The 13,388-nt window shown below is 42.2% G+C and overlaps 1 protein-coding gene across 2 annotated transcripts in view; it reads right to left on the bottom strand.

The window, feature by feature from the left end:
- IPO9 (importin 9) overlaps nucleotides 1–13,388 on the bottom strand; it is a gene marked incomplete at its 5' end in the record, with an annotated part of 54,402 nt that overhangs the window by 40,186 nt on the left and 828 nt on the right.

The following is a 13,388-nucleotide window of genomic DNA, read 5'->3' as shown; positions in this document are numbered from 1 at the left end:
CCCCCCTCTCTCTCTCTCTCTGTCTCTCTGTCTCTCTCTCTGGTCAAATTAAAATACATGAATGAATAAATAAAATTAAATAAAATAAATCTTTTTTAAAAAAAGATTTATTTTATTTAACTTTATTTATTTATTTTAATTTGACCAGAGAAGGACAGAAAGAGAGAGAATGCAAGAAAGCAAGCCACCAGGTCTGGCACTCGAACCACAGTCATCCATGTGGGAGTCCAGCACCCTTAACCACCACGCTACCTGCTGGTCTCAGGTAAAGGCTTTCTAACTATGACTCAAAATACAGAGGCTACGAAAGAAAAGATTGATAAATTTAACATACACACACACACACACACACACACACACACACACATATTATTCTTACAATTTGCTTGGTAAAAATTACCATATAAAAAGTCAAAGGATAGACTGGTCCTGTGGTCTGAAGGTTAAGGTAGCTGGTTACCAAATGACCAACTGCAGTTCAAGTCCTGGTCCTGGTATGTTGAAAAACATAACAGGGCACAAGTGTGTGCATGCCCCCAAATGCCAAGAAGATGGAGAAATGTAGGGGACGAGATTTTGGCATGACCACATTTCATTGTGGGATGCTTTCGCCTCTTTCTCTGTCTGCTGTCTGTCTGTCTCTCTCATAAGCATATATACTCTCTGGCACTTATAAACAATTTCTTTTAAAAGTCAAAAGATAAGGCCGAGTCATAGTAGCATGTGCTGGTCAAGACTGCTATTCTGTAGGCTGAAACCCTACCTTTAAAAAAAAGATCAAAAAACAACTAACAAGTTGTGATAAAAATTTTCCCACAATATATACCACAGACAAAAGGATAGGATCCTTAATAAATAAAGAACACATATTTGTCTAATCTTAGGATATAAAGCAATTACGGAATTACTAGCCCATACTCTTATAGAAAACTCACGAACTGAACTACAATTTTATGTGTAGTTCTTTTTGACTTGAGCCTATAGTATGCAGTTAAAGATCATTTCCTGAAGTTACTTAGTTCTTTTCTTCCTCATTAATGTGTTATTAGGCAATAATAATAATAATGCTATTCCTCTGTAACACAAGGTGGGTTCATCTGTTACCAACATCATGTGTTGCTTAAGGGTGGGGGTATATACTGAGAAGTGCGTTGTTGGGCAATCTTGTGCAAATGTCATGGAGTATGCATGCACAAACCTAGATGGCATGGTCTACTACATACTGAGGCCGTGTGGGATAGCCTATTATAGCCTTCAGGGACAAGCACTGTATGTAGTCCGTCACTGACAAACATGCCATGGTGCATGACTGCTCAGATTCCACTCTGCCATCTCCTTCACATTGTTTTTTTTTTTTTTTTTTGGAGAGGTTTTCGCTATAGGGTGTGTGTGCTCACCAGACAGACAGAGAGACAGAAAGCGAGAAATCATCCCCCAGGGGGGTTGGCCACGCCACAATCCCTTTTCCTCCATTCTCCTCTTGGGATCTTGGGCACGCATGCACACATGCCCGGCTTGAGTTTTAAGCCACTGGGTCCAGGATGTGAACCGCGGTCGACTATGTGGGAGTCCAGCGACATAGCCATTACGCTAACTGCTGGTCCCACATTGTTTTTGTATGTATGTATGTATGTATGTATGTATGTATGTATGTATTTGGTGGGGGTATGTGAAACGTTAGTATGATTCCCAAGAGTCCAAAGCTATACAAAAAGACATATTCCAAGAAGTGTTGCTCCTTCCTCATCCTTATTATTTTGTTTTTATTTCATCTTTTTTTGTTGCTACCATAAATAGTTTTGTTTTTTAAAAAACATGTTCTCTAATTTTTTACTGTTGTGCATATGAACACTATCAATTTTTGCATTTATGTCCCACTATTTTATTGAATTCTTAACTCATTCTTATTATGGCCCCTCCCTTCTTTAGGTTTTTGTCATAGGGCACATGTGCTCACTGGAAAAGAGAGAGACAGAGATTTAGAGAGGGAAAGTGAGAAATCCCCCAAGGGGATAGCCACGCTGGAATCTCCTCTTGGGATTTTGGGCATGTATGCACGGGTGCTTGTTTTTCAAGCCACTGGGTCTGGGACTTGAATGGTCATGTGGGAATTCAGCACCTCAACCACTATGTCACCTGCTGGCCCCTTATTTTAAGCTATAAGTTTTGATATATTAGTATGGTGGCTATCATTTCACTCAAAAAAAGAAGGAAAAAAAGGACTTTTTTTCCTGCAAGGCCACCATAAAAGAAGTCACATTCTTTCTGAAACATTTATTAAATTATAAGCAAACACTTGAAATCTGTATAATTATCCCTATAAATACTGATATCTACTCTAATTCTTAGGATTAGTTTGTCTAGTTCAGACTCTAGTTAAGTTTCTAAACTCCTTTTATTTAAATTTTTTTGGGGGGGCCAGCAGATAGTGTAATGGTTATGTCACTGGACTCCCATACAGTCGGCTATGGTTCAAGTCCTAGACCAGGCGGTTTAAAACTCATTCCAGGCACATGCATGCCCAAGATCCTAAGAGAATGGAGAGGGGTCTGTGGTATGGCCACCACCCCACCGGTTGATTTCTCGCTTTCTCTGTCTCTGTCTTTCTCTGTCTCTATGGTAAGCACATGAACCCTATAGCAAAAATCTCTCTAAAAAAATATAATAGATAAATACTTAGAACAATTTTTAAATGGTTTTTAACTGCCAGAGGACACATGCACTAACCACAGAGGGAGAAAGCACCCATTTGGTGCTTTCCACCCTCCAATGAGCGCTTTCTCCCTCTGTGGTCACACTGCAATCCCTTCCCCTCCATTTCTCTGTCCTATCAGGATTTTGGGCCTGTACACACACACACACACACACGCACACAGACACACACACCAGGTGTTCAAACCATTGTCGGCCATGTGAGTTTTGGCTCCTTTAGTAAGACTATAGGGCCTGCCCAGCACTTATTTTGTAACAGTAGAAGAAACAATAGGTGTCTACAACCCAAAGATATGGTATTCAATGTTCAGAACTGACTCTAAAACACGAGAGTTGGATAAAATTTTGGAAGACCTCTTAGACGCCATGTTCACTTTTAATAGAGGGAAAAAAGCACTCTAAGATGTTCATGTGAAATCCATTTACAGAAGCAGAAAGAAGACAGTACAAGTAGGGAGATCCACTCTCCCTTAGAGTTCAGATACTTAGCATGATAATGGATGCCTCAAGTCCCTAGGTATGTCACTGCCCACCTGGGTCTGGCCTCTCTCAACCTGGTGAACTTATTCTGATGTGCCTTGAGTGGTTCCTTTCTGAATGATCTACAAGCATATTTATAAATTTCCTGGGACAAACAGTATTTTCTTTTAAGATACTATTTAAATAATTTTGGATGGGCCACTATGATGTGGATTTCTAATGTTCCTGTTAAGACCATAGTTTTTGGATCATCATTACAGTAACAAACTAAAATGAGATAAAAAATGAACAATATCTTTGTTCTTACAGTGTGAACAGGACGCTGTGGAATAAAATAAGACTTTTGAGAAGGTGTGAAACCTGAGTTGAGACTATAAACAAATCTGAACAACGATCCTTCCAATGAAAGCACTGATACTCTTACAGTTGTAGGGTTATACCAAGGCTCAGAGAAGAAGAGAAAAGGAACCATGTGTTTTCCATCAGTTCGCAGGCACCAGTCAGAAGAGTCATTAGAACATGAAGACCAGGCAAACTTTACTGTCACAATTTGGGGGTCCTTATTTAACCAGAGAATGTAAAGTCTTCTTTTTCAGAGAATTATTAGCATGAATAAATATTTTTTCATATCTGTGCCAGAAGTAGCATTCTGGTGATAATCACAATAGCTGGGAGCTCTTCTAATACAACCATAAATTAATCACGCCCGGTAACCTCCTATTATCCCATACATTCACAAACCATTTGGTCACACACATCACCGAGATGGTGGGAATAAGAGATCATCAGAAGTTTAAGAGTCATGTGGGGCCCAGAAACCAAAGTCAGCTAGGGGATCTGAACCTACAAGTATTTCAAGATGAATTTTCTCTAAAAGTTTATTTCCTTCACATGGAAAAGAAGCAGCTTAAAAGTTCAAGTATCGGCAGCGGACACCAGGACTCCAAGATGGTGTCAGTCGTACCAGTGAAGGAAAAGAAACTCATGGACGTCAAACTTGGGAGCTGCCAACCTGGATACTGATGTGGGATTTTACCCGTAAAGACATTGCTGGAGGATTTCCGAGAGGGTACTACCAGTATTACAAGTACGTCAACGTGAAGAAAGAGGGTGTTGCTGGGGTTTCTACGGGACTGGCCGCTTATGTGCTCTTCAGCTACTGCCTTTCTTATAAGGAAGTCAAACCCGAGTGGCGACGCAAATAGCACTGAAGAGGGCCCGCATGGAGGTCATGCACTGAACCAGACCTTTATCTTGGCTTAGCACCCCTCCAAAGGATCTCGTTGAGTCCTTTCATATCCCAGTCAAGAATTCACAACCCACAAAAGATGACTGGTATGTGTAAAAAAAAAAAAAGAAAAGTTCAAGTATCACAAATATCTGCTCATAAGCCTTATTCTTTGAAGAATATTATCACTGTTTAACTAAAGACAAATTTTAAAATAGAATGGATAAGCAGAATAAATTTTCTTCTCTACAGACTCCTAAGGTTTGAAAAATAGTGATCACGTGATCAGCTCTGGTTTGGGAACCCCAAAAATTCAAAACTAAAGAATTCACTGGGACCAGCAGTTGGCGTAATGGCTATGTCCCTGGACTCTCATGTAGTCGACTTCAGTTTGAGTCCCAGACCCAGTGGCTTAAACTCACACCAGGTGCATGTGTGTGTGTGCCCAAGATCCTGAGAGGAGAATGGAGGAGAAGGGATTGTGGTGTGGTCATCCCCCCTGGGGGGAGATTTCTCACTTTCTGTCTCTATGTCTGTCTCTGTCTTTCTGGTGAGTGCACATGCCTCATAGCAAAAACTCCCCCCCCCCAAAAAAAGAATTCCCTTGCATTAGGTTATAGGGTGATAACTGTGGAAAAAATATAAATCATGACTTTTTAAAAAGAGAGATTTTTGCCTTAAGGCATGTGTACGAGAGAGAGTGTGAGAGAGAGAGAAAAACACAGAGACAGTGAGAAAGAAAGTGAGAAATTGCCCGCCAGGGGGTTGGTCACACTTCAGTTCCTTCTCCTCCATTCTCCTTCAGGGATCTCGGGAACTCAGGCACAAGTGCCAGGTGTGAGTTTGAAGCCACCAGATCTGGGACTCGAACCACGGTCAGCCATGTGGGAGTCCAGCGACATAACTATGATGCCATTTGTTGGCCCCATAAATTATTACTTTATTTAACCTTATTTACTCTGTTTGCACCACAACAGAAGTACAGAGAGATATCAGTCACCATAGAAGAGTGTCATACCCATAAAAGCTATATGAAGAATTGTTTCAAGGAGTGACAGTGGTGGTATGGTTTTGAGGAACTCTGTGCTATATATATAAAACTAATGCAAGAAAGGAAAAGCCAGAAAAAAAACCTCACGTTCTTTGTATTATTTTAAATCTGATAAACACAGATTTCTGTTACGTAGTTAAAAACTCTATTTACAGATTTTCGCTTTACAAAGACTATACAATATTTCTTGAAGAAATACAACTAAGTATATTGGTACAAAGAAAAAGTACTTTGTGTATGTATGTGTGTGTTGGAGATTTCCAGTTTAACTTACTAGTATATTTAATGTTCCTTTACAAAACATTAGAAAAAATTGCTGAGTGACTTCGGGATGATCAAAGAGGGAAAATACAAGAGACACAGACACACATACATACATAGCTACTTTATTTTATTTTGCCTGGAAAGGACCAATTAAGATTAAAATAAGATTGGGACGAGCAGTTAGCGTAATGGCTATGTCGCTGGACTCCCATGTAGTTGACCGCGGTTCGCGTCCTGGACTCAGTGGCTTAAAACTCACACTGGGCACGTGTGCGTGTGTGCCCAAGATCCCGAGAGGAGCATGGAGGAGGAGGGATTGCAGCGTGGCCACCCCCCTGGGGGTGATTTCTCGCTTTCTGTCCCTCTGTCTCTGTCTGGCGAGCACACACGCCCTATGGCAAAAAACCTCTCCAAAAAAAAAAAAAGATTAAAATAAGATTCAATCTATGAAGTTAAACAAAAGGGAAACACTCTTAAGAAGGGTGTACTATATCAAGTTAGCTTTCTTTTTTTAAATTCCCAGGTAGTATACTCACCTTGAGAGTCACAGAGAGAGAAAGAGAGAAAGAGAAGGAGAAACAACACAACCCCAGGGCTGGGGGGACATAGTCCCGCTAAAGCTCTTCTTCTCCATGTCTCCATCCTAATGGGATTTGAACAAATACACAAATACCTAGCAAGTTTTTCAAGCTTCCAGAGCCATGATTCAAACCACAGTTGACTACGTGGGATCCAGCTCCCTTGACTAGTAAGCGACAGGGCTAGCCCACACAATTAGCTTTCTAAAGCCATTTTTGTTAGGAAATTAAATTTATCTAGTTCCTTTTCCCAAGGTGAAATAAAGAGAGAACCATTCTGTTACTCTGGGGTTTCATCCTGACTTAGTTCTCAGTTACACCTTTGTTCCAGTCCAATATGGTATCTGCTGACTTACTTTCGAAGAAATCCTTTGTCTTCTCTCATTCTCTAGTCTTTTTTCTTTATTTCACGTTTAACAGAGGGAACATGCACTTGCCAGAGAAAAGGAGAGAGACAGGGAAAAGGAGAGCGGAGAAAGCACCCCGACATCGGAATGAATGGCTGCAATCCCTTCTCCTCCATTTTTCCATCTTGTTGGGATTGGGGCATGCACACGTGCACCTGGCATGTTTTTTAAGCTACCAGGTCTGAGACTTGAACCATGTGGCTGCCATGTGGGGTGCCAATGCCTTATTCCAGGCCACAGAGCTGGCCTCATTCTCTATTCTTTTAGTCTTTTAGTCTTCTCCTCCTCATCTTTGTTACCCTTGATCCTTTTTCTGCTCTTTCACTCCAGTTGGCAAAAACATTATCCACCTAAAACTTGGCTCAGAAGGGAAAATTCAAAGTAGAATATGGAGGATAAAGGATCAGGTCTTGAAGGTCTAGTAGAGAGATGTAAGACTTGGTAGTGCTTTGACAGTCAGTAGTAGGAAGAACTGTGAGCAGGGACTGGTGGGAAAAGGACAGAGTTTTGGGCAGAATTCTAGAGAAGCCCCCTATTTCTCATGGGAGTTGGTAAGCACCACAAAACCATAGCTGAAAGGATAAAGAAAACTCCACCACTGGCCTTTTTCCGAGCGTAGCCGCCTTCCGCTCGGCTCAGTGCCCGCCACATGCCCAGGAGTGCGTCTGGATCCTTGAGGGGCGCCCTTCGCAGGTGGACAGTGCTTACGCTAGACTGCAAGAGAGCCAGAAAAGTGCCCATGAGAACCAGAAAGCAAACTTCCAGCCAGCAGGATCATCTCCCTAGACGTCTAAGACGGGGAAATCAAGGCAGATATATCTGGGCGGCATCTGAGTGCAAGGAAAGGTGAGTAAGAGATAACTCCCCTCCTCCCCAGTTCAATATAATAGTGGTAGAAGAAAAAAAATACTCTCTAAGACATATCTGCTGGGAACATGACAAAAGAGACTAAGTCAAGGCGAAATGAATGGGAAATGTCTTCATTTCTAACGACAAAAACCATAAATAACTAAATCTAGCTTATGAAAGAAAATCTGTATTATGCTAGCCTTGTATATTAAAGCTTGTGAATGAAAAGCTGCTCTTTCTACCACTTGGGTGTTGCTGTTATTAGAGCAAAGTAGAGAAAGTAGGAGAAAAAGAAGGAAAGAACTTCATTCTGAGCCATAAAAACCGGAGAGATGCTAAAAACAGAACTGACACTCATAAAAGTCATGATCTTACAGTAAGTCAGACGAGAAAGAGTAGATGAAAATGAGTAGAAAATAATAAACTCTGAAGTAACAGACCTTTGCCAGAGGGTGTGGAGACCGTGGGGTGGGAGTTAAGAGGGAGCAAGAAAGCACCACTAGGGAAATGTCACACAAGTCCTTCTCCATTTCTCCATCCTCTCAGGATTTGGGGCACACGTGTGTCTGGTGTGTTTTTCTTTTCCTTTTTTTTTTAAGAGAGAGATTTTTGCTATAGGGCACATGCGCTCTCCAGAAAGACAGAGAGAGACAGAGAGCGAGAAATCACCCCATAGAGGGGATGGCCACACCAGTCCCTTCTCCTCCACTCTCCTCTTGGGATCTTGGGCATGTACGCACATGCGTCAGCATATCTTAAGCCACAGGTCCAGGACTCACTCCACGGATAACTACATGGGAGTCCAGTGATGTAACGTCCTACTTGGTATGTTTTTCAAGCTGCTGGGTCCAGTACTTGAACCACACAGTTGTCAATGTGGGATACAGCCACATGAACTACCAGATCAAAGACTTGCTTGCCTCTCCAGTCTTTTGAATTACTATGTTTATAAAATGCTTGATATGACCTTGACTATTAAATCAAATGGAATTAGAACACACTACCAAATTGAAAAGTTTTATTTTTACCCTATTTAGAATTAAATTCCTGCAAACCTCATTAATCAAATGCAAAAATCTCAATCTTCCTAAGAAAAATGGAAGTGTAACAATTTTCTGCTGAATACAGTATAGCATAGGAACTTCTAAACTTTCAAGTAATGTTCTTCTCAACTCAAGATGCAAATGCTGTTTCAAGAAGGTAGTTACTGGTATCATCTCCTCCAATTAACCCTGGTAAATAAGCTTTACGTATTCAGAGAGGTTTGATGGATTCCTCCAGGCTCCAAGTGGCCAGGGAAAAAACGGCAAGTACAGGAGGAACTCAAGACAATTATTTCAAGACACCGAAACAATGAAGAACCTATCTTCATCCTTTCAGAATGACGCACTACATGAAACAAGTGGATCTCTCACATACGTACACTTTCTGATATGAGGGAACAGGTGCCTATTCTGGAAAAGGTGGTAATTCATTATACACAAATTATTTCTCAGAAAATGTCGCTGGATGGATATAATACTCAGGATGTATCTTGGGCTCTAGCAATCTCCATATTCTAAACAACTACTTCTTAAAATCCCATCTACAGGGACCAGCAGATGGCATAATGGTTACATTGTTGGACTCCCATGTAGTTTGAATCCCAGATCTGGTGCCTTAAAACTCACACCAGGCATATGTGCATGCATGCCCAAAATCCGGAGAGAAAGAAGGGACTGTAGCATGGCCATTCTCCCTGGGAATTGATTTCTCACTTTCTCATCCTGTCTCTCCAATGAGCACACACACCCTACAGCAAAAGTCTCTCTTAAAAAAAAAAAAAACTAGGGACCAGCAGTTGGCGTAATGGCTACGTCGTTGGACTCCCACGTAGTCAACAGCAGTTCAAGTCCCAGCAGTGGCTTAAACTCACGCCGGGCGCACGTGTGTGCGTGCCCAAGATCCTGAGAAGAGAATGGAGGAAAAGGGATTCGGTGTGGCCATTGCCCCTGGCGGGTGATTTCTCGCCTTCTATCTCTCTGCTTCTCTCTGTCTTTCTGGTGAGCGCACACGCCCTATAGCAAGAAAACCTTTCCAAAAAAAAAAAAAAAAATCTACAGTGTAATTTGGATAGAACATGTCACGTACTCTTATCCGTCCTACTAAGGAGTTTATAATTGACCTGTGCGACACTTCCCTCACAGATTAGATTCTTTCACTTCATTTTTTTTTAAAGGTTTATTTTATTTTTATTCATGACAGAGCATATGTGCACGAGACAGAAAGAAGCGCCCTTGACTGATCACACTGCACTCCACTTCCCCCAGCTCTCCAGATAGTCAGGATCTTGGGCACACACGCGCCCAGTGTTTCAGGTCGACTAGGATAGGGAGTCAAGCTCACGGTTGACCATGTGGCTTCCAGCACTATGGTTCAGTACACGACCACTATGCACTGCCTCACCAAGGCTGGGCCATTTTCCACTCAGTCTTTAAGACTCGGGGGTAATTACCTGGGGGCCAAGAAAGGTGGTGCGCCTTTTTGACAAAGATAATATACCAGTCGATCTTAAGGACCATTATCTTATATGCGGCAATAGCAAATGGATTACAAATACAGTGTGGTTATGTGAGAGGACAGAGAGATGAGATCTGGCTGTACCTTGACTCTGGGCCCTATGAAACCAAAAGAGGATCAGAAGATTACCAGAACACCAACTCCTAGTTTGGGGAACAGTGTTTCCTAGGACTAGAAAGCGAGGTTCGTTTTACAGGCATAAAACTGAAAACATAAAGCAACTCCAAGGTGAAAAGTCATCCGTTCATTCCTTTCCAAGAATGGTTCCTCATCTTGGCCTACAGTGGAACAATGTCCTGCCGGTCTCATCAGGCCAGACAGCTGGCTAAATCCTGGCTGAGAAGATACTCTCTTTCCACGTAACAAAGGGCTAAAGATGACGGGAAAAAACAAACAAACAAAAAAAACCCCACAACTACAGACCACATTCAGAAAACATCTGGCAGTGTCAGACAGAACATAAAATGGGAGGTACTCTGACCCCGACAGCAAAGATAACTTGTCAAGGCCACAAAAGGGGGAGGAAAGGATAATATATCCACAAAATAGAACACCATTCTCCACCTACAAATAAGTACAGAAAGGGGTGAATCTCTATAGTTGTTTTGCTAAACGTTAGGGAAGCCAGACTATTTTAAGACACAGTAGCCTTTAATGGGTTTGAAGCGTTGTACTCAGTTCCAGAGAATTGCTCTAACCCTGTAACCACATCCTGAACCTACTAGACCACCAATATCAGGACTCTACCAAATCCTTCCAGTACTTCTCAGAGCACACCCGCCAGCACATTACCAGTACATGGGGGGGGAGGATGGAAAGTCACTCTTTCGCCAGTGGTCTACATCAAAATTCGGCCCTTTTGAAATTTGGCTTTTTTATTTCAAGATCCAAAAAGATGAAAAAGGTTTATTTTATTTTTATTCATGACAGAGCATATGTGCACGAGACAGAAAGAAGCGCCCTTGACTGATCACACTGCACTCCACTTCCCCCAGCTCTCCAGATAGTCAGGATCTTGGGCACACACGCGCCCAGTGTTTCAGGTCGACTAGGATAGGGAGTCAAGCTCACGGTTGACCATGTGGCTTCCAGCACTATGGTTCAGTACACGACCACTATGCACTGCCTCACCAAGGCTGGGCCATTTTCCACTCAGTCTTTAAGACTCGGGGGTAATTACCTGGGGGCCAAGAAAGGTGGTGCGCCTTTTTGACAAAGATAATATACCAGTCGATCTTAAGGACCATTATCTTATATGCGGCAATAGCAAATGGATTACAAATACAGTGTGGTTATGTGAGAGGACAGAGAGATGAGATCTGGCTGTACCTTGACTCTGGGCCCTATGAAACCAAAAGAGGATCAGAAGATTACCAGAACACCAACTCCTAGTTTGGGGAACAGTGTTTCCTAGGACTAGAAAGCGAGGTTCGTTTTACAGGCATAAAACTGAAAACATAAAGCAACTCCAAGGTGAAAAGTCATCCGTTCATTCCTTTCCAAGAATGGTTCCTCATCTTGGCCTACAGTGGAACAATGTCCTGCCGGTCTCATCAGGCCAGACAGCTGGCTAAATCCTGGCTGAGAAGATACTCTCTTTCCACGTAACAAAGGGCTAAAGATGACGGGAAAAAACAAACAAACAAAAAAAACCCCACAACTACAGACCACATTCAGAAAACATCTGGCAGTGTCAGACAGAACATAAAATGGGAGGTACTCTGACCCCGACAGCAAAGATAACTTGTCAAGGCCACAAAAGGGGGAGGAAAGGATAATATATCCACAAAATAGAACACCATTCTCCACCTACAAATAAGTACAGAAAGGGGTGAATCTCTATAGTTGTTTTGCTAAACGTTAGGGAAGCCAGACTATTTTAAGACACAGTAGCCTTTAATGGGTTTGAAGCGTTGTACTCAGTTCCAGAGAATTGCTCTAACCCTGTAACCACATCCTGAACCTACTAGACCACCAATATCAGGACTCTACCAAATCCTTCCAGTACTTCTCAGAGCACACCCGCCAGCACATTACCAGTACATGGGGGGGGAGGATGGAAAGTCACTCTTTCGCCAGTGGTCTACATCAAAATTCGGCCCTTTTGAAATTTGGCTTTTTTATTTCAAGATCCAAAAAGATGAAGGAAGTGAGAGATCAGAACTTCAAACTGACTTCAAGAAGTTTATGACCGACCCTGCCTCAATGAGACCATAATACTTGGCTAGAGTTGAAAAGATCAGAGCTAAAGCAGGACTGATATATGAGGTTTCAGCATGAGCCAAGGACCACGTTGGACAGACGTGCCAGACACGAGCTTGGGGCACCAGGAATGCTGGCTCTCATTCAGAGAAGGTTACTTAGGATCGATTTGCATCAAACGCTCAACTTTATTTAAATGCAACTTGAATGTAATCAGGTACCTTTGCTTTATCTTTCTTTCTTGTACACACAGAAGGCAGAGACATTAACAGAGTAATTTTACCTAGGAGGTTATAAAAATTCCTTCAGATCATGGTTCGCCAACAGTTTTCTCCTACCAAGTGGCTCTCCCTCTTTCAAGGTTTGATATTCCATAGAACGACAGTCAGGACTGGGCCTTCAAAATGGTCCTGAATAGGATAGACCTCAAATTTGAATATATTTCCAAAAGAAGAGAATTGTTTTCAACTGTTCTTTCATATTGTGGGCAAATAAAACTGAATCTAGGGAACCAGCAGTTAGTGTAATGGCTATGTCGCTGGACTCCCACGTAGTCGACGTTAGTTCGCGTCCCGGACCCGGTGGCTTAAAACTCACGCTGGGCGCGTGTGCGTGCGTGCCCAAGATCCCGAGAGGAGAATGGAGGAGAAGGGATTGTGGCATGACCATCCTCCCTGGGGGGTGACTTCTCACTTTCTGTCTCTCTGTCTGGCGAGCGCACGCGCCCTGTAGCGAAAACCTCTCAAAGAAAAAACTGAATCTGAGGAAGATTAGTCTCAAAACTTTTCCAATAAAATTAAATCCAGAAGGAGAGTTAACTCAAGGATTTGGGTGTGACTGGTCAGGCTATGGATAAGTTTCTGTTCCTCTGATGAAGTCTTTCAGTGGTGATGGAAATATTCTATTGAGCTGGAGGATTTCAAGGATTTGGAATTCCAACGAAACTGACCAGATACATTCCTTACATAAAAGCCAAGATTTTCCCTCTCCTGGATTCAGAACTAAATTGTTCTTTGTATAGTGGGTCACTGGGACTGGTGAAAGGCCCACTCAGCAGG

This window comes from Tupaia chinensis, unplaced genomic scaffold (assembly GCF_000334495.1).
Source record: "Tupaia chinensis unplaced genomic scaffold, TupChi_1.0 Scaffold000627_1, whole genome shotgun sequence".
In the NCBI taxonomy this organism is placed as follows: Eukaryota; Metazoa; Chordata; class Mammalia; order Scandentia; family Tupaiidae; genus Tupaia; species Tupaia belangeri.
This window is presented reverse-complemented; position numbering and strand designations above follow the sequence as displayed.